The sequence below is a fragment of the Vigna radiata genome, chromosome 1 (assembly GCF_000741045.1).
Source record: "Vigna radiata var. radiata cultivar VC1973A chromosome 1, Vradiata_ver6, whole genome shotgun sequence".
NCBI classification, from domain to species: Eukaryota; Viridiplantae; Streptophyta; class Magnoliopsida; order Fabales; family Fabaceae; genus Vigna; species Vigna radiata.
The window spans coordinates 2,410,246-2,438,119 of NC_028351.1; the positions used below are offsets into that span (position 1 = coordinate 2,410,246).

Sequence of the window (27,874 nt, forward strand, 5' to 3'; positions counted from 1 at the left end):
TCACTTAGTTTATATTGTATATTATACGTTTATGAAAGTTTTAAAATATAAATGAAATTATTTATTTACGATGCGATTGAAATTTTTAAACTTACTTATATTAAATATTTGTTAATTATTTCTCAAAATACATGAATTCTTATGTAGGTTTTTCTTTATTTTGGTCAATATGATACTACAAAAAGGGATTATATATATTAACCTTCTCTTTATATTCTTCAGCTAATTCTTCAGATAAAAATATTTAAAATTAAATTATATTTGATAAATTTTCAACTTACTCATTCATATATGAAATTTACATAATTAGAGATTTTTGAGCGATTCAATAATGACTAAAAAATAAATAGTTTGGTACATCTAATAAGGATATTAAATAAATTATCATATTAAGTTCTAATTTAGATTAGAAATTTCCTAAATATCTTGACTAAACACGCTAACCAGAGCATAGAGCATTCTATCTCATAATATTTCATTTATCCATCCACGCAACCTTAATTGGATTATGAGACATTTATTCAAGTGCATATTCTTCGACATTTAGGTAAATAGAAATTTTATTGTTCTATCAATTTGTGGGGTTTCATCTACCAATATTATATATTAAATTGAATAATTTTATAGAGCTAAAAACAAATGACTGGATGTTTTGTAGCATCCCTATTATATTATGATTGAAGCTTCAAACATGACTAATTTATTGACATTAAAATTATATTGTATACGCATGACTAAATGATCATGAATCATATTCTTATTTCTTTATGAATTTTACATACAAACATATACCTAACTTACCATTCAATCAACATCTTGATTATTCTACTTACCATCACCATAAATATGTTTAACTTAATAAATTTAGATCTTGATTATGTTATTTAACAAGAAATTTCGTATAAACTAAAATAAAATAAAATTTCGTATAAAATTATAATTATGGTTCTGATACTATATTAGAGTAAGTTTTAAAAATTTAACTCAATTTTACAAAATCAACTTGTAAGACGAGATCTGTACTTCATTTATATATTATAAATTGATTTTATCTCTAGTCGACGTAAGACTTTCAACTGTATTTATTCATGACTAAAAGAAATAGTGAAAGTTGAGTGATTGTTGATTTCACATGCAATTTTCTATGTTATAAAGAGAAAAGGTAGTGTCACTATTGACTTTATCGAAGGGAGTAAGAGGTGGACCATGATTGTTGGATACCAAACTGTGTTTTCATACCAAACAAACGTTATTTAAGAGAGCATATTCCCTTTTAGGTCTGTCCAAGTAAAATATTTCACATCATCACTTTTCACCTTTTGCGGTCAAAAAGGAGCCAATGCATGACATGACAATGTGTAGACTTATCTCTCAACCCGACAAGAAGTTGGAAGTTAGAATTCTGTTGGAATTCATCATGAGAAAAATAAAAAAAAAAAGAATCAAAGTTCATAAAGTAAAAAGGGGAAAATAATATAATTAACCTACCTTTTATGTTGGTAATTAATGCATGCGTAGTTCCGTGATTAGGTTACTTTAATATCAAGGGAAATCTCCTTTTCATCAAGTTCAAACCCAATCAAAAGTGTGATTAGTTGATTAATGCCACGCTTAAGGGCTTTTCATCATTTTGCAAACCTAATTATAGTAATTTTTACTTCTTCTTTATTGAACGGGAGAATATGGGGTTTGAAGTGCTTTATGATGTGGTGCAATTAAATTTAACTACGGTTTTTACATCATGGTTATTATATGTTTTTCTTTCTTTTTTTTAAATCAATGTAACATAAAAGATGGTAATGTTTTTAAAGAAAAATGCTACCAACGAATTCTTTCAAACCCTCTTCCATTTATTTAAGCTTATTTAGATTTTTTAAAAAGGAAAATACAAAGTCAGTAAATATACAAGAACTTGAAATACATTTCAATTACCGTAACTTATCACTTACATAGTGAAAGAAATGAAAGAAAAACACACACACACACACACACATATATATATATATATATATATATATATATATATATATATATAACTAATATGATATGAAGATTTTATATCTCAATCCTAAGACAAACGAGAAAACCATAGAACAAATCCAATCTTTTTTTGAATCTTGATAGAAACTTGAAAAATCATATTAATCTCTCTAATGATTCTCAGATATTTCTTTCTAACGAAATTAATTGATTATGTTATTAACCTAATTGATTAATCTAATTGCAGAATCAAGTTTTATTTTTTTATTTAACCTAATCGATTATGTTATTAATCTAAATGATTAACGTGACAATTTTGATAAAGAAATATTTGAAATGGTTTATTTCGTGTCATAACCATTCCTAATCAATTATATTGTAGTTAAATTAATTTTAAAGACATTCTAACTCGACTTACAACAAATCTAAATTCAATTCAAATTAATCTAAACTTAACATGTCCTTGTACTAACTATCAAAGACTTTTACCAATTTATAACTTTACAACATCAAAAATAACAACTTGATATTTTTTGTCATAGTAACACCAAAATGATCAATTAAGACTTTAAATGCTTTTATCATGTTCTAATACTCAAATGAAACAACTTACTTGGTTTAGACAATTATTCTTGACATGCTTTTTATCTAAATTTTAAGATCATTTATCTTTTTCATATTTCTATCATGCTTGATTTTCACTTTTACTTCTAATTTGTTTATTTCTAATATCTATTCAAAATGTGTCAATTGAAACTTTACACCATAGATTTTGTTGTATGAATAGTGACAAGAAAAGTCATAATTATCAACTTTGTTAATATTTTATAAAATAACATATATGAGACCATGTTTTGATGTTCATATGTTTCCCAACTTCATCAGACAAAAGTTCCATCTCTAATAAGATAATCACACAAAATACATTAGATACAACATTTAATTACTAACCATACCATCAAATGCAAAATTTTATAAAAATCCTTATTTCGTTTGTTATAATATTAGTCAACATATTTTCATTCTAATTATTTAATCATAATATAATATAAAAGTGGTATATTAGCATCATGGGAATTGATTTATTCAAAGAGAGAAAAAAAAAAGTAAGGGTTGGCAAAAGATTCATATTTTCATATCCAATCTATAATAATCAAACTTCATATTGTTTTAAGTTCATTTAAATGAATTTGTCCTAAATTATAATTTTTGGATTTTAATCCAATCTACATAATTGGATTTGAATTGTATATTTTTTGGATTTTTAAAATCCTAATCCCAATCCATTTAATTAGATTTGAATTGGATATTTTTTGAATTTTAAAAATTCAAAATAAAGTGCATCTAAGTCGAGTCAAGATGGGTTAGGATTAGGCTGAAGATCAACACAAACCAGTCCTAACTACAAGTCAGTCTCGATTGAAGGTCAGTTTGATTCAATCCTAATTGAAGACCAGTTTGAGTTGTCCCTGACTGAAGATACGCTTGAGTCGATCCCAACCAAAGATCAACCTAGTCGCTCAATACCAAAATGTCAACTAAGTCGACCCCAACCAAAGGTTGTCAGGTTTGCCTTGGTAGGCTAAGTCATTTCGATTATAAGTTGGCCCTGTCGACTCTAGCAGAAGGTTAAGCTAAATTAACGAAAACCTAAAGCAGAATTGAATCAGACTTAGTTGAAAAGTCAAACCAAGTCCAAACAACCCATATAATAGTCAAATACATTAAATTGATCTCATACAATTTAATATAATTAGAAAAGTGGATTCAATCTAATTTTAATTTAATTTAAACTAGATTGAAAAAAATCTAAATCTAATTAATCCAATTAAAATAGTTCTATATTAACTAAATCAACTATATTTTAATTATAGATAGAATCCATTTCATTAAATCTAAAGTATATCTAAACTGAATATTAAAAAATCCAATCCATCTTACTTGTTCCACTGTTAATACCCTTATTTGTCTTTAGGTAAGTAAAATGTTTTCCATGTTTCCACGACTTAAAAAAAAAAGGGATAATAAAAATTAATTAATGAATTACATTGAATTATTTATAAATTCTATCCAAAGCTCCAATTTATTTTCTTTTCTTTTTGACATTTCCATAAGAGATGGGTCAAACTTCCTTTGTCCCAAAATTACTGCATCTTTTTGGGCATAATTAATCATGATTTGAATACCTAATTCACACACAAATATATATATATATATATATATATATATATATATATATATATATATATATATATATATATATATATATATATATATATATCCAAACTTTTGGTTGGTAGGTCTAAAGGGTACAACGGATTTCATGGAACTATAATAAAAAGTTACCCTTCAAAGCCATAAAAATTAATATCATCGTTGACCCAAAACTTTGTGATCTTTCAACAATGAAATCTAAAGTCGTTATAATTTTTTTCCCCCTAAGCTTAAAGTAGTTATTATTAAATTTTAAAAAAGTTCATCTTTTTTGACGAAGACTTGTGGATAATAAAATATTAATTGTAAGCAATGAATCTATAAGTAGCTAGGTTGCTTTATGCAGTTTCCGTTTATCCATAGAAAAAAAATTCAGTTACCAAATTTCCATGATCGAGAAGATTAAGGGGTGTCATTTTCAAATGAAAATCAACTTTATGCTATCCTTGAAAAGGAAATTATGTATATTTTCAACTGGGTGTTATGCCTTTTCTTGTTAATCAAGTCTTTTTTTTTTTAATGTGATATTACATTACGGTTTAATTATCATAAAAAATTTAACTAATTTCATTGGATACCTTGAACATACCTAATGTGGAAATTTTTCTCGTAACATAATCTTTTTATAGATTAAAGTGACATTATTAAAAGTCGAACTTTTGACCACCTAGTTAAATAACTCAAACTGTTAACTCTTGTGTCAATTAGGTTTGTATGCTTCTTCTTTTTTTATTACCATGTATGCTATTCTAAACGTGTTTAGTGTTAGTTTGCGGGTGTTTTATTCTAAATATGAAATATTGGGTAGTAAAAGAACAATTTTAAAACTATTTTTTAATAAAGTCTTTTTTATTTATTTATAAAATATAGCTTTCTTGAAATATTCAAATATAATTGGACCATACATGTTTATTCAAAATAGTTATCAAGTATAATAGAACAATGTTTACTATATATAGAAAATGGTTATGTGAGTCAAATTTCAATCAAAAGAGTCTCATATAATATATATATATATATATATATATATATATATATATATATATATATATATATATATATATATATATATATATATTTATATATTTATATTTGAAACATAAAAGAACCTTCGTATAAACCCCTTCACTATGTTCATCCATTTGTTGTACCTCCCAAAATTTTTAACAAACATTATCCAAGTGAATTATGTAAATGTGAAAGTTTGCTTCTAAGAATATAACAAATTGAAACAAGTAGTTGAAAGAACAACATAAATAATACTATATAAAGATAACATTCACCAATTCATAAGAGAAGATATTAGAATGGAAGAACAATTAAAGAAAAAAAGAAAAGAAAATATCAAAAATGAAGAAAATTTAAGAAATATAGTCCATTCAATCTTTCACCAAGTCGAGTCATCTTCTTTATTGGTCTTGCATAACACATATTAATAATAAATTCTATAATATTGGATTCATTTACTAATTGATTTATCTTCTTTATAATTGCTTATACAAATATTTTGCAATGTCTTTTATCACAACCAATACTTTATATTGTTTCATCATAATTAAAATAGCACGCCCAAAATATCCTCTCCACACATTTAATATGTTGAAAAGTGTCACAGCATATGTCAAATTTTTAGGGCATGTGATTAATTTAATATCGTAGAAACTTTCCATTTAAAATAAAACTTTACATATTATATTATATTTTATATATATTTATTATACTATATGGTTATATTCAAATGATAAATTATATTGTCATTACATAACCGGCCAAACAGCTAAGTAATTACTAAATTAACATCCACATTAATTAACTTAATCCAAAGCATGATTACTGGTAATTCAAAGTCAAGAAAATTATAAATATAAATTTGAGATAAAAAATTTAACTGATTATATTTATTATATATTAACTAATGTAATTGTCTAACAAAAGACACATGCATTAAAACAAGACAAATAACTTTAACAATATAACGAAAAATATATATATCAAAGTATTTGAATGTATCACTTTAAATATGTTGATACGCATTGCTTGTTCTACCATGCATATAGGATTGCTGAAAAACCCTTATTCAATTTCAGGATTAAAAGATGAAATCTAATATGATTTTTAAATTGGGGGAAATTAATCAAATTAACCTAAGTCCTAGCCATGGATAAGGTGCTAAATTTAGTTATTAACTTTTTAACAAATCAACAAAGTTAAAAGTGTGATTGATAGCCTGGTTCAATACCAAATCTAACAACCTAATTAAAGTAACATTTATTTTCAAATCGCATTGTGTCGGGTAAGAAAAACCATATTTCTTTGATATGACTAATCAGTAATCTTCCCAAATAATAATATATTTCACTTTTTCCCTCATTCCATGTGATTCTAAAAAGCATACTTCAAGTTTTTAAATTGGAAATTAAATCTAGGGTAAAGTTTTGGAGCTACACCACCAATTAATTAAAGTATAATTATTTGAATAATCTATTTTTAGATATTTAATCGCATAATGATATAAGAGATCGCTTTTAAAGAAGTTTTCTTTGTATATACAACTCATACCACGACTAATTGCCTATAGAAGTATTTTTTTAATCTGAAAATTAGAACTAATAAGACATTACGGTTAAAATTAAATCATACTGGAACCAAAAATAATTTATTACCTTCATTTTAAGATAACTACGGCTTACAAAATTTCACACATATTAAAAAGTACTGGTTTTTATTGAAAATAATTTCAATTTTTCAATATATTCGTTACTTTTATACATTGTAAATATGAATATTTGTGATAACAGAAACTAGATTTTAATAGGACACTAATATTTTATAAAAAGATGAAGACAATAAAAGATGAATTAATTGTATCAAGTTTTAAAATATTCTTATTAAAAGGATAATTAAATCTTAAATTTAAGTCATTTTTAGTCAAAATAATTAATGCAAGAAATAACTTAAAAATAAGTTTTAAAAGTATGCAATTAAAAAATGATTATATATAGAGACGAAGGTACTAGTTGCTACTAAATAAAACTAGAGAGTATACTAAATTTTATTTATTAGTTTTCTTCTATTTTTTTTTTTTTTAAAAATATTGATGTGCCCTACATCTTAGGGAACAAAGTGTAATGAGGTAGGTACATCGTCGATTCGATGCTTTTCGTTTCATGCTTCCTTTCCCTGGGTCATCCACAATCACTGCACAAATCTCGACCTCATCATTTCTTATTATTCTTTTTATTTCTCAAACAACTTCAAATATACCTTCTATTTATTTATATATATATATAATATAAAATATATGATAATAGTAATAATAATATAAGTTAGTAAAACGATAGTTATGATATGTTAATCTCACATCATTTAAGATTGAAAGTTAAAGTTAAGAATAATTTAAATATATTTTATCTTTTAAATTTTAGAGATATTTTTTAAGAATAAAATTATGACAAAATTTTGAATATTAAACAAATAATATTTTTAATACGGTAACGACATTATATTAATATTATAAATGGAAACGAAAAGGAGATTTAGAATATAAAGCTAATTAAAATCTTTATATTTTTTTAATTTTCAACTAGAAAGTTTATTCTACATAAATGAATTTAAGTTCACATTGCTGCTATAATTTGTTACGCAAGTTTTGTTAAGATGAATTCTTGAAAATATCCGATTAGGAAAGGTTATTTTTAAAATCTTATAAGTGAAATAATCTATATAAACAAGTAGGTAAGAAAAAAATTTCATAAAAATATTAATTTGTCAAGTAATGATATTGATAAACTAATATATGAATTTATAAACTAAAAAAAAATTAAGAAAAGTTATGATTAAAGTGTTATGGACAAAAACAAGTAGGGCAGAGAAAGAAAATGAAAAGAAAAATAGCATAGAATTAAATTTTGATTTCTTAGGTGGTTTTGCTAGAACATGAATATTGTGTTGTTTTGAATGTTAGAACATTTAGAGGAAAAAGCTTGACTGAATATGAAGGTAAATATAGTATATATTTAAAAGATGATATAGTTATAATAAGAATGAAAAAAATTGGTTGATATTATGTAGAAAGTTTGTTCCCAAAAGAAAGTGCTAAGAAAATGACTTTCCACCTTATAAGTTTTGGTCTTATTTTCTTTTTTGCTGAACATACATATAGAGTCCTCCCCACATATCTTTTTCAGGAAACTATGATTAAAGTAAAATTGGACCACCATCTATCACTAATATCTCTGTGGATTCTTCTGCAAATCACTATTTAAGAATTTATTATGTCTTATTACTTCTATAGCCTTACTTCTATACCTTTTCAATCAAATTTTATAGAATAAGAAAAAAGAAAAAAAAAAACTAAATGAGATGATTTTTTATAAATTAAGTTATTTATGAAATAAATTATTTTACTTTTTAGTTTTGTGTAAGGTTTCTCAATAAATTTTACAATAGTTCATTCGAATATATCATATTTCTTTTTATCGAAAAATCGAAGAAGGTGTACAAGATTTTTTTTTCATATAAAAAACTTATCTTTTGCTCTTTTCCTTGTAATTTTGCTTCAGTCTTCTTATTATATCTATTTTTTTTGTTTTGGTAATGTATTTTGTTTATTAGGAATTAGTTTCTTTCAAAAATATTGGATTGAGTCTAAAAACAAATTATTTACATATTATAGACTTAAAAAAAATAGGTACATATTAAACAAATAACTAATACGAAATAACAAAAAATAATTAAAAAAACAAATACTAAACAAAAGAAAAACCAAATACATTAATATTTGAGGACCAAAATATAATTAATCAAGAAAATCAATAAATATTATATTTATGACCCCATATGGTTTTGCTACATTAATTAATCAAATAATATATGAAATGTGTTTGTGAAACTGCTGCTCAAATCCAAGTGTGTACAGTTTAGGCTGATTTCATTAATTCCTAAAAACATATCTTAAAATATTAATTACTTAAGAAAAAAAAAGGGCAAAAAGGGTGTTGTAGTATAAATTAATTGGTGTTTGATATTTTTGTACGAAATGCATTTAAAGTACATATTTTAACAAGTCATACTGCAGGCAATATGTATGGAAAGGGAGAGAAATTAAGAAAATAAATATTACATCAAATATTAATAAAATATAAATAAAATAAATGCATGTGAATACTAATTTCAGGTGCAAGTTGATCGAATGTGTTCTTTCAAAAATTAAAATTAAAATAAAAATAAAAATAAAAACTTTTTCTTTTCTCTTTTTCCCCACATGTACAATAATGCAAGTAGGTATATGCAATTAAATATGGTGTTCACAGGGTCCCATGCAACGTGATCAGTGTAGAGATTCATCAGATCCACCTAATTGATATTATTCAGATGAAGTGCTTCAATTTTAAAAATTGACTACATTAATATTTTTTTTTCTTTTGGGAAAGTTAATATTCTTTCATTTAGGTGAATGTTGTATCTAAAACACCCTAAAATGGGATAAACAAAACTTCAAAACTAGCTTAATTAGAATATTCATGTGTAAAATTTTCTAATAAAATATAGTATTTAATTATGGGATAGATTTTATCATGGAATATTTTGAATTTTTTATGTCAAAAATAGATTGAAATGAAAAAAAAAAAGAGAAACAAAATGCTAAAATAAATTGACATACTAAATAATAATTTTCATTTTAATTATCTTTATAACAAATATAGTAACATTCTTCTAAACTTAATTTATCTTTTTATAAGAAAGACACAGATTCAAGTTAGGTTTAAAGTTCAAGAGGTTTGGTTCCATGTTCCTCATAGAAGATAAGTGATATCAATGATTATTATGTCAACTTACAATTAGTGAGCTCAACATTGTGATGAAAATGATTGAGTCTTTAAATTCTACAACTCATACTTTTTTATTTAGTTTTAAAATTACTTTTTATGTCATTTAAAATTTAAATCAACATTAGAAAGTGTTTACCCTAAATGTTATAATTATATGTTGGTTCAAATTAGAACTCATTACACTTTAAAAAATGTTTATTTCATTTTTTTTTTAATTTTTTCTTTTGTCAAAAATATTTTTTATTTTATTATACATATAAGATTTTAGAAAAAATGAAGATGCATGAATGGTCCATGCATATTTGAGAGTGGTGGATAATGAGGGCCACATTAATCTTTTGGTGTGAAGGGACATCTTATGCTTTTTAGATTTTCATTCATTTGGTGTTTACAACAATAGGAATATCACATTACTTTTTTCCATTAGTAAGTAAGCACTTGAACAACAAAAGAAAGTTTTATTAGTATTATAAGTAGTTTAACTTAGTTTCATTAAGGTTTCTTTGAATATTTTTTTTCATAGATCCTTATAAGAAGAAAATATAGAGACAAATAAAATAAATTCCTTCTTAAATTAAAATTAGTTTAAAGTATATAAATTATAACACTTCTTAAACATAAAAATTTAATTTGCTAGAGAGATTTTAAAAGTTATATATAAACTCATTTCAATTCAAGAGACAAATTTTGTTTATTTTTATCACATATAACTTATTTTAATAAGACCTAATTCATTGTTAAAATTCTGGAATTAGTTACAAAATTTTATTATTTAAAAGAAAAAGTTCTCAAAGTTGGATTGTAAAGTATATTAGTCATTGAATTTGATATTCGTTAATATGTTTATATTTATTGTTCTGATTTCAAATTTCTTGTGAGAGTATTCTTATGATCAATTATATAATATTTTACTTTATAACTCAAAATTCTAATATGATTTTGTTTTTAAAAAGGCATCTTAAAAAGTTAAGAGTATGTAAATCCTTTCTAGTGTAAATTTTTAAGCTATATGAAATTATTTAATATACCAAACCACTTATAATTAGAAAATTATCAATTCTTTTTATATAACTAAAGATATAACTGGTAGTTTTATGAGATAGAAAGTATGTTTTGGAAACTAATTTTGTAATCTATATTTGTAAATTATTAGGTTGGTGGTGGTTGATAAAAGTAGTTTATCGTGCTAAAGTTTCCCTTTATATTGTCTTTTTTAACAAATTATTCAAAGACAATGACATTAATAATATATGGGATTAAATGAATGGTGAAATAACAAAGTTATGTTTTATATGTTATAAATGTTATAACTAAAGGCTTCAAGTTGGAAATAGAAAAGTTCTTCGTACAAAGGCAAAAAGACATTGCATTGTAATATATCATAATGTTAAAGAATAAGCATATGAATAACATAGAATTGTGGTCAAAGTTTTTTTTCTTAAAAAAAAGAAAGAAAGAGAAAAAAAGTATGATGAAATAAAAACTTGCATTTCCTACAAAGAATTTGTTATGTTTTAAAGGAAAATGAAAATAAAGAGACGTAGAGAAATAGGAATTGAATTTGTAGATGATATAACAAAGTACTAAATGTTTGTCTTCCTAGACCCTCACAAAATTAATGGCCAACAAAATGAAAAGAGGAAAGAGATAAGATAGACAATAAAGGACCAAATGAGAGAAAGAGACTATAAAAGAACTATGAGAAATGTCAATAAGTGATGGAGAGTCAAAGAAAAAAAAATAAAAATGGTGGAAATGAAAAAAAAATAAAAAAATTGAACATTATTTGAGGATTTAATTGATAGTTAGTGATCAATTAATTTGATTGCTACAACTAGCTCATATTAACACTTATGTTAGTTAACCTAAAATCTAATTTAGCAATTACTTAATTCAAACATCAATGGGTTTACCAACTTTCACTCTAAGATGATTAATATAATGCCCTAGTGACAAATTTATCAAAATAATTTTATAGGGATATAGGTTAGTGATTGCTATATTAATCACTAATAACAATTCATTTTGTTCTATTAGATTATCAAATTATTGTATAGGAGAATGATTATGATGTATTTAAGAGGAGACATTTAGCATTTATTTTGTTATATTAGTTAATAGGCTTGGATGGACAAAATTTAGTGGCCAATAGTTTCTTCAAAAGGAATCTAGTAAAAGATATTAATTGGGTAAGATAACTTTATTCATGGGATGAGCTTTTTTCTTTTTTTATTATTAAAAATTGTATTGAATGATATATAGTTTTTTTTATTATTAGAAATATAGGTTATTTGTGGTGAACTTAAAATCCTACTCAATTTAATGCAAAACTTATTTATTATTTTTTAATTTGTTTATGTTTTGTTTTGATTTTAAGTGTACTGACTGATATTGTTAGAGTTAATTACTGTATTTCTGAAGTATTATTTGATTTAGAGAGAAAAGTTTCGTCACAATTTTATCTTTGAAAATAAAAGAATAAAAGAATGATAAAAGAAACAAGTATTATAAATGTTTTAGATTTTAACTTTTAAGCTATATAAAATTATAGTAGGAATATATTAATATTTAATTTGATTGATAAAAAGAAAAATTCTTATGTGATTGTATCGGTTATGACTATATTTAAAATAAAAATAATCTTTTTTATATTGAAATCTAAGATAATTAATGTATGAAGTTTTGTAATTATGTTTTCTAAGAATATAATAATTATGTTTATGTTATTTTTTTACATCACAAGTTATGAATTTATTAAGTCTTAACCAATCCGATGTTTAAGAAAATGAAGATGCAGATCCAATAGTATTTATAAACAAGAATGAGTGACTGATAAAAATAAATATATTTGGCTCCATAGATAGATAAACAATAATATTTTATTTTGTAATTATATGATACTTATATCACTAAGAAGTTTGTAATATTGCATATTCAACTCTCATGGATAATTAATTGTCATTATAATCACAGGTTACAGTGTGGTTTTATTTTTTAATCTTATTTTAAACTATATTTTTTGTTTACTTGTATTTTAGTGGAAGGAACAAAGCAATATATTTTCCATAAGGTTAATTTTTTTAATGTATACACTAATTATTTTATGATTTGTTTCTAATTTTAGCATAATAGAAAATAAAAGATTCATTCAAATGTGATTATTAAATTGTGTATTGGACGAGGGTCATCATTATACAATTTATTGTTAATTCTTTGACAAAAGATAATATAAACTATACATATTTCACTAATTTTAGATTTATTTCCATAAAAGTTAAATGTTTTAACATGTTATAATGATTCGACTCATTATTTGATATTGTAAATACACCAATAATAGACAATTTTTCAACATAAGTAGTAGTTAATTTTAGTTTTATTTTATTTAAATATTTAATATTCTTCGATTATTTACCATATTAGATAATTTAAGTTAAAAGAATCAATTAAGTTATTGTAATTGTTTTTTTTTTGCTGGAACTACTTGAATAAATTAATATTGTATAACTGGTATTTATTTTTTACGGGTGTTAGTATCAAAATAATTCATGTATTTAAGAAAAAAAATCATCTTCTCTATGCATTATAATTAGAACCAATATGAAAAAGTGACTTTCTATATAATTATAACTATAATAATATAAAATTTGATTATTTTTAATTTGAACATAGAGAATCTAGCTTAATTATTATTATAACTCAAGTATAAAGTGGCATTTTTTAAAGTCAATTACTGTTTTAACTTCAAATATTTCATTTGGTATTTTAATTATTATTTTTATAACTTTATAAATTAAGTATAAATTATAACATTTTTATTAAGTCAGCTATTTTAACTAACAAAATATATTTGATTTATGTGACGTACGAAATTGAAGTAAAATTTTGTTATGTCTGTAACTATTTTTATTTACATGGAATATTTATGTAATGAGAAAATTTGATGTACAAAATAGCTATTTTTCATGTTATTCATATTTGTTTCAATAGTATAAATATTATAATTTAGTTAAAATATGTTATGTAAAAGCTTAATTTATATTTAATACTTGAAACTATAAATAAATGTTGTTTTAAGGAATCCCAAATGATTAGGTCTTCTCTTTCTCAGAAACTTAATTTGGGTTTTTGGATGGATTATGACTCATAACTTAACTTTTTCTATTTAGGCCACTATCATGGATATAATTTGGATTTCTTGAAAATGAGATTAGGATTAATTTATTATAGTATGCCAAAGTTTATTTTGTCTCTCTTTAAGAGTATATATATAGCTGAATCATGATTAATTGGTCCCGGATTTGTCATTTCATGTTCAAATCAAGTCTATTTATCTCAACATTTGTCCCCCCTTAATCCTTAAAATCTCATTACTTTCATATGTTCTTTTTCGGTTTAAGATACATCACTAGGGACAAAATTTAATTCTAACATTATATGGGTTCTTGATGTTGATTTAATGTCAAAATTAGAGTTTCATTTAATAATTTATATAATAAAAAATTTATGAATTATTATCATGTATATTATTAAAGTAAAATTTTAAACTTAATTAGAGAGCACTATTATATATCCATGTTCATGATCTATTGTCTATGTTTTGGTAATTCTATGTGAAGTGAACTAAGAGACAAAAAATAAAAAAATAAAAAAAAATATATAGTGTAGTAATTTGGAAATAAATTTGTATTCCAAAGTTTTGAAATATTAGGAACATGACTTGTCTCATTAAATCAAACTCATAGAAACATGACACGAAAGTTTTTTGTTTTTGTCTCTTTTTTTTCTCTAATTCCTTGGATTTAGCTTCTTAATATGTTCCACATGCCCACATGCAATGCATTAATTTTATGGTCAACAATACAATGACATTATTACCTTGTGACTTAAAAACACAGTAATATAATGGGCTTTTATTTTGGCCCAATTCCAACTTTCTTATGGGTCTACATTTCAGACCAAAGGCTGCTACTTCCTGCATCTCATTTATTTCTTCTACACCTACCTAATATTTTTAATACCCCTTTTACCCTTTTGATTTAATAATAGAAGTTTACTTTCTTTCTTTGTACTTCGTCCCTCTCTAGCTTTTCTTTCCGAAAATTATTTTCGAATTTTAAATAATATTCTGAAAATTATATTTCGGTAATATTTAGTAATGTATTCCGGATAAAAGTTTTCAGAATAATATTCCAAATTTGAAAACGACATATATGATTATTCCGGAACAAATAATCCGATAGGATATTATCCACCGAAAAACTCTTTTCCCAATGGATTATTTTTTCTTTCCGGAGAAAATGAAAAGGGAAAAGATATGCATCTTTGGAATGCAAATTTTAAATTAGGGTTTACTTTTTACATTTTACTCAGGGATAGAATGGGTATTAAAAAATTTTTAGGGAGGTGCAGAAGAATGAATGGGGTGCAGGAATCGGAAGCCCAGACTAAGATGAGAAGAGGCCGAATGGTTTTTTACACCATTACACTACCTAATATATCAATATTCACTATGATGTATGATGCAATTTATAATCCATGCATACTGCTAATTTATAAAATTAATGACATTTAAAAAAAAAATATGAACTTGGTTGAATCTAAAAACGGTTATATTGTTATATTTTTAATTTATAAAATTTGGTTGAATATTTTATTTATGGAGGAAACAAATGGAATAAAATAAAGAAATAATAGGATGAAAACGTAACTAAGTCAAATTTTAACATTCCATTAGTGAATTATTAGGGAATAAAATAGAACACTAATGTTTTTTCAATGTTTCTTTAATATAATATACTCACTTTCTTTATTTCTCGATAGAAAATTCAAGCAAGAATAAAATAAAATTATAAGATTCGAAAAAAGAAAGTACTAGGAAAATAAATTTTGTAAATACATCAACACTCCAATCCAATCACAATGCTGGACAATTTTTAAAGTGAAGTAATCATCGCTTTGATAAAAAAATTAACACCATTTTAAATAAAATAAATAGCATCATCCTTTATCCTACTTATTACTCCTCTACGTATACAAATGAGTATATATATATAGCTAGTTAAATTAAGATGAAGAACTAAAAATCAAATTAACTAGAAAAATTAACTATTTGTACATTATGTATTTAAAAATAAGGATCATGATTTTAGCCTATAAACTTTGATGTTAAATTGAATTTTATTTATATTTCAAACTTTAAAAATAATAAATATAATCATTGTAATTCAATTATATTAATTGATTTTATATGTCAAACACGTTTCAAAACATATCACATTATCAATTTTGATGTATCTAAATGAGTATCAAATAAATTTTATATCACTACAATTTTTTGTAATTACAATTTATATGAAAGAAAACTTTACCAGAGCTATAGGTTTTCAAAATAAATTATTTAATTAAAATTTATTGAATAATGCAATAATTAATTTAATTTACACGAATAATGCAATGATTACTTTATTTTAGCATTTAACTAATTTTCACCTACTTTACTGGTTCATCTTATTATAAATCGATATAATCTGTAATGAGTTTGTTCTCAAATAAAGGATTGAACTCAAACTTTTAATATTTTTTTATTAATTATGCAATGTTTTATCTTTCCCGAATAAGAAGAAAGAAGTCACATTGTTTACCACACAAATAAAATTGATAACAAAAAATTTTCCAAGTGTTAGACTATACAAGGTAAATAAAATAATAAGAAAAATTCATACACAAAAATAACTTAATTTGATTGAAGTATTAATGAAATTTAATATACATTTACACTAAAATTTACTAAATCAATACATATATATTAAATCTTATTAGTAATTTAGTATATCTCAACAAATTTTTATGTAAAATATAATAATATGATACCAATGAAATTTGAGTAAAACCAAATAAAAAATTGACGCCGGTTTCGGTTTAAGAGATTGAAGCTAAGTTTATTTTTTACAATAGTCTCCAAACTCCAAGCTCGGGACAAGGTTCTTCCTCAATTTCATGTTAGTTGTCATTCGATTGAACTTGGTGTTATGTGTATTTATAGATTTTGGAATGAGCTTCTGATTAACATGACTTAATTACGATCCAAATGGTAATGACTTCACTTAGAATTTTAGTATAACTATCTTTAACGTTAATTTTGTTTTTACTTTGACCGTTCGGATTTTCGATCAACTTATCTAAGACTGTAAATTGGTTGATCACCCGATTCTTAGACTGACTGAATAGTCATATTATACAACGCCATTCACATCACAAAACTTTAAAAGAGTAAATTAATGACTCTTTATCTTTATATAATACTTTACTTTTTATTTTATCTTTAACTAATGTAAGATTTATTTAAATTTCTAAGATAGTTACCCCTACGAAAAAAATTTCGTGAGTTAATCCTTCGTAAAAACCATCACCTTTGATGAGTGAGAGAGTGAACTAAAGATGAAAGGTGAAAAAGAGACATAAACGTAGAGACAGACAAAGTGCCATCACTTTGTTCTTTCCACCAACAAGACAACTTAGAACAAATCGAAATTAGACAATCTTTTATCAAAGCTTTGATTGATTGAACATTAGTTTCTCACTCTCTTACATGCGGCTCTTTACGGATGCAAATATTCGTATCGTATCAACAAATGTTTCGTCAAATAATTATTATTTGGCTATAATGGAAATATTGACTTTTTTTTTTCCTCCGTCTTACTTTTCGTACTCCTCTTTTTCTTCTTTAAAATCTTCCTTTTTTGCATGCAATTTTTAATCATGTAATGTGTTGAATAATGTGATTTTGATTGTTTCTTAAGCATAAATAGATATCATGAGCTTTCAATGTGAAGGGTATTTTATTAGATGTACTTTCAACTTTTTACTGCTGCAGCATGTGACATTGTTTAAAAAAAATGTATTTTTAATAATTTTTTTATAACTGTTTTTATAATAATTTATGATTCGTTTTAAATATACAATTAATAAAATACATTTTCATATGTTATCAGTAGAAAATCTCTAATTAGGGTTCTAATGTATATTCATTATGAGGTTATATCAATGGCTAAATTACTATATTCTAACTTTCCATTACAAATTATCTGAACTTAAATGTAAACAAAAGTTGTGGAATGAATTTAGATGTGGTTACTTCTAAATGACCGTTAATGTTAATTTAAATAAAGACACATATTAACTTTATTTAATAAATATTGAGTTCAATTGAAAAAAGAAAAATATAAAAATCAAACCAAATCATTGAAATATAAGAAAAACTTTTATTTTATTCAAAATATTAGGTTCCTTAAGAAAAAATTTTAAGAAATTTTTGTATAAAAGTTAATAATATTAAACAATATTAGCTGATCTTTTCTAATTATCATAAAATTAGTTATTTTTTTAGCTATTGTAAATGAAAGAGTAAGTAGTTTTAAGTAGGGATGTCAAAATGTTCTAATTTTTTTAAAAATTGTTTAGTTTAAAAAATATATATGATAAAAATATATTTAATCATATAAATATATTCTAAAGTTTTAATTAATTAATTAATTAATATATTTAATATAATAAATTAAAATAATTATTATATTTATATGTTAAATTTTGATAGGTTTGATTGATTCACACTACAAAAATATATGATTATGGGTTTATTTTTGCATTATTGACAATTTTAACTTCTGGTAAATATATTTTCTACAGTTGTCAAAACTGTCAAAAAAATCATCGTTAACAAATAATTTCCGGCGATTTTGTTTAAAACCATCATTATTTTCGAGGGTTTTATAAAAACTATCATCACATACATATATTTTTGAAACTGTTGTTAGTTACGAGAGTTTTTATCGAAATCGTCAATAAATGATAGGGCAACTTAAAATCGTCGATAATTGTTAAGACTACTTAAAACTGTCAAAACTTGCGTGAATTACCTAAAACCACCATAACTTGTTTAAGTTATCCAAAATCGCTAGAAATTTATGGATTTGCTTCTTGAGGTTTCAAAAACCACCAGTAATGTAACTATTTTAATTTTTTTAATAATTCAAATGATTTGCTTAATTTGATTAATGTAAAGCTTGAGAAAAATCCAAATTATATTTTAACATCCATGTGGCAGCATGTGATAGGGTTGAGTTTAAATAATGGAATAACTTCCAGCATAATAGGCTTTGTTCTAAAAACTTCTTTCATCATCTAAGAAAACTCCAGAGCTTTACACTCTTCCTTTACCTCTCTGCATTCTCTTATTCTTTCTAATCACTGATCCAGTAAACTTCAAATATTAGGCAGTGCCAGTGATCACAACGCGCAGAGGACTCCTCCTTCGACCGATCATTTTCCCCAATCTGAACGGTAAGTAGTTTTCTCCTTTCTCCCGCAAACCCTTGAGCTTTGGGCATGCAATTGAGTTGCTGCATGTCCCTTGTGACTTTCATTTTAAATTCTTAGCTGAAATTTAGGTTCTAAGAAGTGTCTTTTATCTTCAATGGATGAACTATAGGTGTATCTAAGATTTCTTGCGGTGAAGAGGCTGGTTGGAGCATCCTGTGAATTTAACTGTTTGCACCAGAGGTAAGGGAAGTTGGATATTTCTTTTCTGTTTTGTGAATTAGGAGATGCATGAGATGGAGTATTATTTGAAGTGATGAAATAACACATGTATGCATTGACTGGTATATTGGTACTGTTTGTATTGGAAATGAGAAACTGTGTATGTGAACTGAAATGCTCTATACCTTTAAATTATGGAAGCTGTTGAATGATGCTTATGAACTGTTAGGGATAAGATTTGATGCTGATACTGAATGGTTATGTCGGATGCTGTTTTGTGAGATTTGGTCGCCTTGCGTGTGAATTCTAATTTCAAATTTCTGTTTAATTATGCAGCTGTGGAATTATATGTTCATGAATTGATGTGTATTGAGATTTAATGTTGATGTTGAGTGATTGAATCGGGGAAAATGGTAGTTAATAGATTATTGAATCATCTGTTAGGAGAAATGAGGAGATTAAGTCATATTAAAAGAACTGAAGTGGTCAAATTGAGAAATTGGTGTTTCAGGTTCTTAGGGTTAGTTTAGGGAACTTAGATAAGCCAAATAGGACTGGATAGAAGTGTCTAAATGGTCAAAAATAGTATCGAAGTAATAAATCCAAAGTTGAGTCCTTGAGTTGATGGAAGTTGAGTTTTATAATACAATTTGATGCACAATTACTAGATAATTAGGTTAGGAAGTGTTCAAACCAATTAAGCAAGTTAAATTCATCATATAGATCAAGTTGGAAGTGTTAGAAACTCATCAAAGTGTCTCAGATACACTAAAATGAGGTTGTTGTCAAAAACTGATAAGAATAATCGATTATCTCACTTGATAATCGATTATTCTAGTCAGAACATCATATTTTCTTCAAAGTTCACTTAAATAATCGATTATCATATGTAATAATCGATTATTGTTGTCAGGAAATCATCCAGGATAGTTTTGAGTGGTTTTTGGGGTTCCGGGTATCATTTTTAGACATTCCTTAGGTCGTTCTGGGGGTTTTTGACCCTTCCGGAACTGTTGGTGATGGTTTCAAATCCATTTTCTTTGTCTAAGTATGAGTTCACTAGGTTTTGTATTGTTTAATTGTCCTTTTAGAACTATTATTGTCTGGTAGTGTACATGGAATGGTTTCATACAATTTTTGAGGACTTGTTGGGTGGTTGTGGTATTTTGAAGTGTAATTAATATTATAAATATATTTTGTATGCAATGTAAAATTGAAAAGTATGGTTATTGGACGTAATTCTATGATCCTCAAAGGAGGTTACATGGTGGTGCCCTGTAGTTGTTGTGATTGACTGTATGAATGGCCGAAGTTCAGGATGGGGTTTATCCTGACATTCTAATGACCATCCATGCTCAATTAGAGAGTGATGAGTCATGTGGTGAGAATAGCAAGAGGTCATAGTAATAGGTGCTACGTGGAGGCCTATTATTCGGTAAAGGGCTTACACTTGTGTGTGGTCGGGTGAAATCCCTCGGCAATGGCTTTGCAAAGCAGTAGGGCCACAACAAGTGCACAAACCCCTGGAACTCGACATTTCATACTAGTCCGGATGGTCAAATCACGTGGTCGGTCATTGGTATCAATAAAATGCATTTGGTCATAGTTTGTATTGTTTATGGTCCTTGCATGTTTGAAATACTTGATTAATAACATGTTTTTTTATACCTAGCTTATCCTTGCATTTGTTTGTTGTATGTGCTTGTCTTCCCCCTTGCGATAATCATCCATCCTTTGGACGATGATTTGGAGCGAGCATTGGAGGATCATGAAAACTTAGCCCCTAGCTCTTAGGACCTTTCAGACACGTCTGTATTCTTAAATACTCTTAAACTTGTAAAAATTTGAAATTTTGCCTATATTTGGATGACTGTATATTTGATACTGTCATATGTTAATTCCTAACTGCTCTCTTTCATATTATATGTGCTGAATTCCATATATATACTTTGCTATATATTTTGGGATGTCACAATTAACAACATTTATGTTTAATAATAAATCATAATAATCTTAAACCAAAAGTAATTAATATTATATAAAATAAATCTGAACATTAAAAATATAAATAGTTTGTGAAACTTAATATTTCTTCACAGTTCTGAATAACAAGCTTTAAAACATGCTACAATTTCATTTCATTTCTACATTTCATTTCATGTCTCAGCTGCAACTATTTCATCGTTGGTTTTCACTTGTATCACACTCTTCTCATGGTCACCTTTAAGGTAGCTTAAATTTCCCTTCTCCTTGATCAGTTGCATGTGGTGGTGCTTGCAGTAGAGTTTCCCATCGTGTGCAATGTAATTGGAGGGACTAATAACACACCCGAGCGCCATTTGAAACAACTCTTGTGATAAGGAGTTCCAATCACTGTCACCTACACCATTTTAAAATATATCTAAACTTAGTTATTTTTGTAACGGGAGGATTCTTGTTTCAATAAGCACTTAGTTATTATTGTAAAATTATTTTTTCTTGTGGAAACTAGTTCAAGATGCATATGGGTATGTATGTTATATAGATTATATGAAAGAGTTAATATACTCACTATTTAGGTGAATTTATAATATCCTTTTAATATTTATTTATGGTAGGTATTTGAATTTTAAAAATGCACAACTAAATTTTATAATTGTTTTTTCTTCTAAATCCGTGGTTCATTATGTCATGATCCCAAGTGGCCATGTTTTGGGTGATACTTTCCCTAATAAGTTTGAATCGCGGTTTTACAAAATCAAGCTATTTAACGAGGAAGAAATAAGAAAGGGGAATTGTAATTAATTAACTGTTGCTTTATAGAATATTTAATTGCATTTTTTACTGTACAAAACAGGTTCATTAATGCAATTAAATATATATAATTACTAAATTCTTTTTATTTTTTGCATGCTCACATTAAAAACTGATAATTTTACAAGATTTTATTAGATACTTTTGTGTTTTTGATTGGTTTATATTTTAATACATTTTTATGATTTTGCAAGCATTACATGATGCTACTGAACTACTATAGTGCAACTTGTTAAATTTCATATTTTTATTAATTTAAGATAGAAAAATTTATATAGTTTCAAAATTATTTAATAATTTATTACATAACTTAATTTTAACCAACAATATAATATTTAAAAATATATAGTTTTTCATTATTAGAAATTTAATAAACAGAAATAAGATAATAAAACTCATTTCAAACTATTATCTTTAAGTGGGTGGCGGCTGAAGTTGAGGAGGAGGATGTTGAGGCGGCTGAGGTTGAGGTGCCTGAGGTGGAGGCTGTTGAGACGGCTGAGGTTGAGGTGCCTGAGGTGGAGGCTGTTGAGCCATGCGGGGTAACTCCAAAAAGTAATTGAAACTTTCAATCGCTCTGATATTTTCCTGACGAGCCCTCCTGTAGTTTCCTTCTTCTATGTCTGCCATGCTCTGAAGCATATGAAGTTTTGCAACTTCAAGAAGAGCGACTGCGATGGGATTTGGCATTTTTTTTAGTATTTCTACATATTATATTATATATTTATTTATATATATATATATATATATATATATATATATATATATATATATATATATATATATATATATATATATATATAATTCTCATTCATTTTGTGTGAAAATAATGATTCATGCATCTTAAGTTTGTAGAAAGTGTGGAAAGATGTGTAAGGTAGGTGAACTAGAAAATAAATAATTCATGTTAGGAGAATGATTCATCCATCTTAAATAATTATATTTATATATACTGAAAACTAAGTTTCTATCGATTTTTTTTTTTTACAATCAGATGGTTCGATTTAGTTTGTGGTTGGATACTTTGAAATTAATCTAAATTGAATTGATTCAAAATTAATTATTTAAATATTATTATAATAAAATATGTTTAATGTATGAATAAAGCACGGAGAAATAAAATAAAATATTACTAAAAGGATTTATTTTAATATGGTTTAATAGTTCCGTAAGTTTTTATTTTCGCTCTGAATCTCAATTAAGTCTCTTTCTTTTTCAACTTCTCAATTAGGTCCTTATTTTTGTAAAATTGAATCAATTGAAGGTCTACCTTCAAATTAAACAAACAGCCATTTAAATTTACTAACGTGGCATTAAAAACAAATTTTATATTAAAAATTTGAATTACACAACTGTGAATTCAAATTTAAGAAAGGGCAAAGTGGGCAAAATCTAAAATTTAAGTACAGTCCCTAACTTCAATCTTCCATGTCCATTTCATTCAACTCAAAATTATATTTTGTTCATCAGCATCCTTCCCAAATTCCATCAACGTTTCCCTATCCTTATCATACAACGACACTCATTCTCCAACTGACAAAGTTGGACTACCAACTTATCAAACTCCAGTGCCAGTCTATGATTCTCCTCCACGAATTTCTTCAAAGCTTGCATTCGCTTCAAACTGCTCTAAAAAAACCAGAATTCCCATCATCAAATTTTCAAAAAAAAGAAAATGAAAGATAAAGATTCAAAAGACCAGCCTTGCATAAAACAAAATCAAATGCAACGAAAACAAAAAGTAAAAAGCCTTCCAATTCCAACATTAATAAACAACCAGTACATGATTGGATTAATGTGAGTATTTCAACAATTTACTGAAGCTTCACAATTGAGATTTCCCAAATGCAGATTAAAAAACGATGATAAAAGCAAACAAAGAGGAGCGGACCTCACCTCGTCCACATTAAAGTCTCGATCAACTAACCGGTGTCCCGGGTTCCCCAATTTAGAAACCCTAACGCTCCTTCGAGTTTCTTCCGACACTTTCGCGACGGTGGAGTCCAAATCCTTGCGGAGGAGCGTCCCTCCCATGATGAATCCCTTAATTTGCACTTCGATTGTCTCCACCTCGAATCCAATCGACACACTCACCCAACAACAAAATTACAGATCATCCTTCCTTCTCATTTTTTCCCAACGGACAATTTTAATCCTTTCCGGTTTGGCGCGGCCGTTGTCATCAACGAGGCTGGCTGTCACTGCCATTGTCAGAAATCCTCTTGTTCGAAGGCAAAGAGCGTCTTGGGCTGCGATGGAGAAGAATAAAATGGAAAGGTGAGACCTTGAAGGAGATGTGAATGTTATTGATGGTTGCCAAGTCGTTGAAGGAGATGACGTTGAATGGAGGATGCAGATGATGGTGGCTGGCTTCATTATTGAGAAGGGGTTTTAGGGTTTTGAAAGAAAAGGAGTTAATGGAAGAAGAAAAGAGGTTTATCTTTTTTACCCCTCTGAACACATTGATTTAACTTTGCTTAATTATTTTTTAATATAAAAATTAATTTAAATTTATTTTTAATGCCACGTAAAATAAATTTAAACGGCCGTTTGTTTAATTTAACGGTAAGTCTCTAATTGCTTCAATTTTACAAAAATAAAGATCCAATTGAGAAGTTGAAAAAGGAAGAAACCTAATTGAGATTTAGAGCGAAAATAAGGACTTACGAAGCTATTAAACCTTTTAATATTTATGTTTTGGATCTAGTGTGCAGTGTTGCAAAGATGTTTGAGTTTGTTAGACTTTTGAGAAGTAGATATTAGGGATTATTTATTTATGACAATATATAAATACAACATAATTACTTATATTTCTCATGTAAAAGTCACTCCTTCACCTTTATAATTTTTTTAACTCATTTATTGATAAGAAAAACGAAAGAAAGATGCTATCATATGTAAAAGAACACTGAATATTTTAACAAATATTTAATTATAGTGAAGTTAAAAATGATATTATTATTAGGTCATTGTATAAAAAAAAATAATGCTAAATACATATATTAATAAAAAATTATAAAAAAATTGTATAATCGAACCTATTAGCTAAAAAATATATGAAAATAAATTATCTAATTTGTCTATTCTTATTGTTGCCATGTATTATAACATACCCAACACATAATAGCAAAATCAATTCATCTAAGAATACAATAGTCCGAATGAAGCAATATACCTTGTTACATTTGGTGACTTCTAGAAGACCCTTTAAAGTATATCCAATCAAAACCTAAGAGTTATCAAAGATTTAATTATACAATTCGTATTTATTTTTGGTGATTTTTCTTAAACAGGTTGTTTAAATTTTTTTTTAATTGAGTTTATCATAGTTTTGGTGATTTTTCTTAAATAAGTCCCTTAGTTATTCTTTTGTTTTAATTGAGTCTCTGATTATGAAAAAATGATATAATTGGATCCTTGTTAGCACAATGTTAAATGTAAGCTAACATAACATGGTGACGTTATTTAATTAAAATGCATGATAGACTTAGGACATGGATTTTAATATTTTAATAATTAAAAAATTAGTCAAATTTAATTAAAATTAAATTTGGAATATTTTTCGTTAATCGCCACACTATCATCAACCACCATCCATTGATGCCGACAATGCACTAGATTTAGCCAACTAATATGCACGTAGTCACCAAAACATTCCTAATTTTATTTTAATTAAGGTTATGTGGTTTTTTTTGGGTTTTGAAGGTGAGGCACGAAGGAGTCACGATGGGTTTGAGTGGCTACTATGAAGGAGATGCAAGGATATATGATGGTTCTGGTTTTGATTTGCAGGTTGATGATTGACAAAAAAGGTAGGAAGAAGGAGATGATGGAGATCGAGGGTTATCTCACAGTGGTGGCTATTTTTGCAATTTTAGGTTTCACGATTGAGGTGAGAAGATGGAGATAGGGGTTTTGAGATTTAGCCTTCATAGTTTTGGGTTAGGTTTCGTGATTCACGATGCTTGTGTGGTTGTTGGTTGGTTTTTGTTTTGCAGGTTAGAGGTTCGTCTTTGCTTGTGCAAGATAGGATTTCGTGTGCTTTCGGTTTCGTCGTGGTGCTCACGGTGGTTGAGAGGTTGAAATAGAACAATGGTCGAGGTTGCACAATAATTATGTCGTGGTTAGAGCCGTCAAAATAGGTCACAACCCACGAGCCAACCCGGCTCACCACGGGTTCAGGCCGGGTTGGGTTTGAAAAAATTGAATTTTTTTATGCAGGTCAGATTTCAATCTGACTTATTTAAACCCGGTTCATACGGGTTGAAACCGTGGTGGGCCGGGTTGGCCTGCCAACCCATCTACCTAATTTTATTTTTTTAATTTATTATTTTATTTATGAAACTTATGGCATATAATAAACTTATTTGTATGTTTTTTGTGTTTGTTTTTAGATGACATTTGGATTATATTATACTTTTTATTATTATTTTGAATTGTCTTTAGTTTAGCATTATTTTTTGGGAGTGAAATTTGTTTAAATTTGAATATAGAAAATTTGTAATTTTTTTATTTAAAAGATATTGTAATTAAATGGGCTAGTGAGCCAACCCGTATACCCACCAACCCGTGGTGGGTCGAGGCAGGTTCAGATTTTTCTAGCTCACTAATAAATGAGCCGGGTTGGGTTGGCTCACTAAGTGACCAACCCGTGGTGGGCCGGACTGGGTCGAGCCGGATTATCCATTTTGACAACTCTAGTCGTGGTAGAGAAGATGAGTTTCCTTACTTGGGGCTCGAGGTTCTGTGCATGAATGTTTGGAGAAGGGTTTCAGTTGTCGTTAATAGTGACTGACAACGAGCTGACGGTGGAGATTGGTTTCGGATTTAGAAGATGGAGATGAAGATGATGATGACGTTGCGACCTCTTATTGGCTCATATGAGTGTGATAGGATAATCACGCCCTAAGTCTACCACATCACCGTACTACGTTAGCTTACACTTAGCATTGTTTTGTTAATTTAATGACAAGGGTCCAATTATATCAATTTTTCATAATTAGGAACTCAATTGAGACAAAAAAATAAATAAGAAACCTATTTGAGAAAAGTCACCAAAAATAAAAACATGTTACGGTAATTCATGCACCTACTTTGTAATAGTTTGATGCATAAACTTCCTTCGGCTTTGCATGATCTCATGTTTTAAATTACATAATTAAATTATTAATAAAAATATAAGATGTATCTTATAAAAAAAAAATTAATAACTAAAAACATATTTTATCAGAAAATTAAAACCAATATGCATACACCTTTAAAGTGTCATATAAAAAACAGTAAATATAATTCAGTGACACATCATGTGTAGGAATACGGTATCGTGATGCAGATTAACATTTTCCTTAAAACTAGTGAATTTATTTCTAGGATTTTGAAAACATAAGGTCTTTTTAATAGATAAATGTTTATCATCACAAGGTCCGTAAAACCAAATTCACACAATTTTTAAAAATAAAATATAAATTAATTATCAATTTAAAAACACGTGTTTTGCTTTTAAGGTTTTAAAATAA

The 27,874-nt window shown here is 26.5% G+C and overlaps 1 long non-coding RNA gene across 1 annotated transcript; it reads left to right on the forward strand.

The window, feature by feature from the left end:
* Positions 1-19,191: 19,191 nt before the first annotated feature.
* Positions 19,192-22,454, forward strand: LOC106767559. The gene is made up of 3 exons (XR_001376168.2): positions 19,192-19,367; positions 19,516-19,586; positions 21,824-22,454. It is a non-coding gene; the product is annotated as an uncharacterized LOC106767559 (long non-coding RNA).
* The last annotated feature ends 5,420 nt before the right edge of the window (positions 22,455-27,874 follow it).